Source organism: Cyprinodon variegatus, unplaced genomic scaffold, assembly GCF_000732505.1.
Source record: "Cyprinodon variegatus isolate N-32 unplaced genomic scaffold, C_variegatus-1.0 Scaffold300, whole genome shotgun sequence".
Classification (NCBI taxonomy): Eukaryota; Metazoa; Chordata; class Actinopteri; order Cyprinodontiformes; family Cyprinodontidae; genus Cyprinodon; species Cyprinodon variegatus.
Genome location: NW_015150753.1, coordinates 562,195 through 565,472, shown reverse-complemented (window position 1 = coordinate 565,472; position 3,278 = coordinate 562,195).

The following is a 3,278-nucleotide window of genomic DNA, read 5'->3' as shown; positions in this document are numbered from 1 at the left end:
TTGCATTTTTTCACATTTCAATCCAAAAAAAATTTGTTTTTCATTCCTTGTATTTACAAAATATATTCTTTGCTTGAAACAATAATGGAGCAAAATTCACTCCATAATGAAAGGGGGACAGGAACCCAGAATATAACAAACGAACAAACAACCAAACCAACACCAGGGGGCAGATGCATGAAACCGTATTTATAGAGATGTGATCAGTCTCACCTTATCTGTAGCTAAAGCTCAGCAGGATCAGGGGCCAATTTTTCATAACACAACAATGTTCCATGGGTTTCTTAGTACTGTGCAATAATCAGAATGGACCTCAATGGCGGGTGAGCTTTTTTTCTTTTTTGCCGCATTCAGAAATAGACGCTCCATTAAACTTCTGATCATTCCGAAGGTAGCCTGCTGTTGCTTGTGGCGGCTCCTTGTAAAGCCAAGGAGACCTGCAAGGATCTGATCCCAAACCTTCATTTGCTACCTCTCCTTCCTTCATCTTCTCTTTTTCTTTTAGAAACTCCCACACATTCAGCTGAAATCTGAAAAAGTTGAGTCCTGTATACAGTAGCCCTTCTATTACTTGATGTTGATGGACCACTTCAGACATCAGCTGGATTTCTGTAAAAAAATTAAACCATCTTATCCCATAAATAAACATTTAGCTTTTTTTCAATCACCGCTAGCAAAGGTCAAAAGACAATCTCTTCAGATTCTTTCTTAAAAAATGTAAAAGAAAACAAGATATTTTTATTAAAGGCTGATGCTGATATCAGTAACTTTGACATCAGACCAACTGATCTTTGATTAGTGCTTTTGAAGCTGATATCGCTTTTCTTTAATTTAAATCATAAAAATCACACAATAATAGCAAATGTTACAAAAGTCTCCATTTAATAAACAGACAATGTTTTTGTCAAATCAAAAAGAACAATTAGAATGGATTGGAAATGGACGGAGCAGCAATGCATGCTGCTGAATGCGCTATGAGTAAAACTTTTAGTCTGTGTTGACATTATCTCTTAAATTCAACCTACAGGTCTAAAGGCAAATAAAATGTCCTTCGCTCTTTTTGACATTTAGTGAAAATACAAACAATACATCAGAAAAGCCCAGTATATTTAAATGCAGTTTGCATGACAATGGAAAATACACCCAAATATATATATATTACTAAACCATTGCAGTAATAATGGAACCAAATTTATTAAAATTTATTTAAAAAAAATACTGGAAATCTCAGATTTAGTTTTTTCCAATGATATTTCAGGCTGCAGTTTTAAAAGTTTACACTGCAAAAACGATCTAAAAATGAGTAAAAATGTCTTAAATTAAGTGTATGTACCCTTAATTTGAACAGATTTGCTAATGGAACTAGTATTTTTACTATAAAAATAAGATAATTACATATTATGCACTTGAAATAAGACAATGCAATTGTTTTTTCTTATTGTAAATGTAAATTGGCAAAGTGTTTCACGTACCTCCTTTGTTCAAGAAAGCATGCACTTATTTTAAGAAAAGATAAATTTTTTTTGCAAAAACATTTTCTGCACTCTTAGAGATTTTAAGTGTCCAAATTTTTAAAAAAATCAGTTGAAAAATTAGCTTCTAACATTGTCGTCTGTGTAGAGATGGTTTTAGGTGACACATCGTTTCTGCATCTGATCCCCTGGTCCACCGGTTCTGCTTGCTCTCCTTTAGACGTACCATAGAGAGGGTCGCCGTCTCAAAGAGACGGAGCGGCTTTAAACCAAACGGAGCAACTCCACCTGAACTGACGAGTACCTCTTGTGTAAAAGCAACAATAGAACTAAACCCAGCTTTAACCCCTACTCTACACCCTCTGAGTTCATCCGCCCAAGAATAAATGAGGAATCAGAGTTCATTTTGCCGCCTTTTCTCTGGCTTCACGGCGTCGCTCATGTGGAAGCTGTCAAACTACATTCTCAGGGATTTCTCTCCAAAAGTAGGCGGGGGGTTAAAAGCATTTTATATTTCCTGTATGTATATATATATATATATCTATATATATATATGAAAGAAAAATGTCTGATTATTGGAAAAAGGAACCCAACAACAACACGTACGTTAACTAATTTATAAATATTCTATGTAAGGCACAATACTTGAAGCTGCAGTACTTTGGATTTTGAAACAGAGAGAAGACATATCAGTAGGAATTTAAAAGGTTTGGGTCAGGATGTGCCGCCTGCAGATGCGGACTGAGCTGCAGGAAGGCTTGTCCTGAACACAGAGGCGCATTGAGGACTAATGTGGGACAAAGAGAGGCCTGTGGAGGCAGAGAGGCCCTCTCCTCCGCACGCCCCGCCGCCTCCTCAACCTCCACGCCTCTTCTCACCCATCTGGACTTTGTGGGGGACAGAAAGTTGCTCTCCTGACTGTTCCACGCTCCTTGACTATTCATTCCTCTGCCTCTAAGCTGATCCGCTTTTGTTTCTTTCTAGTATTCACTCGCACGACCAGCCTTCCTAACTTGCCTTGTCTTAATGCTTTAAATGAACCAAATGGGAGTTGGACGAACCAAACCGCTTTCCTCTGCCAACGGACTTGTGTTACAGCCTCTTTGATTCGTAGCTGGACTGGCTCTGTGCCGCGTGCTTTAAAAAAAAAAAAAAAAAATAGCCCATCTCATCCTGTTCCTGGTGTCGTCTGTTTGTAGCGCCTTCGTTTAGAAACGAATATTGATCCTTTTTATTTATTGCGTCAGGTGAAATGATTGTACGACCATGTCAACATGCTCATGAATATGAAGATTTGATACACTGATCGATTTATTTATGTAACTAAATCACTGTTTTATAAACTTGATGAAACAACATTTTGTTCTGATTAAATTAGTTTTTTGAGAGGATTTTTTTGTTTGTTTTTGCTTTTTTCTGGTATGTTGGGTTTTTTGAATGACAATTGCAAGAAGCAAGGAGCCTGGGAAAAGGGATGAAAGGTAACCGACAAATGCAAAAACCACAAATATGCCACAAGTCACAAAGTATTTCCTGCACTATGTGCCACATTGATGTTGCACATTCAGCTTTTCATATTTGGGGGGTGACAGGAATGTTTTTTGCAATTAAAGATCAGCTTTTAGTAGAACAACCTTTGTCTTCAGTCGTACGTGTTTTTGGGGTGTGTCTCCACCAGCTTTGCAGATTAAAAGACCTGTTTTTCCTTTCCAAAACAGTGTCACCTTCATCAGATTAGACTGAGTAAATCTCTGAACATTGATTTAAATTTGTAGCATAGATTCTGACTGATAAGATCTGGACTTC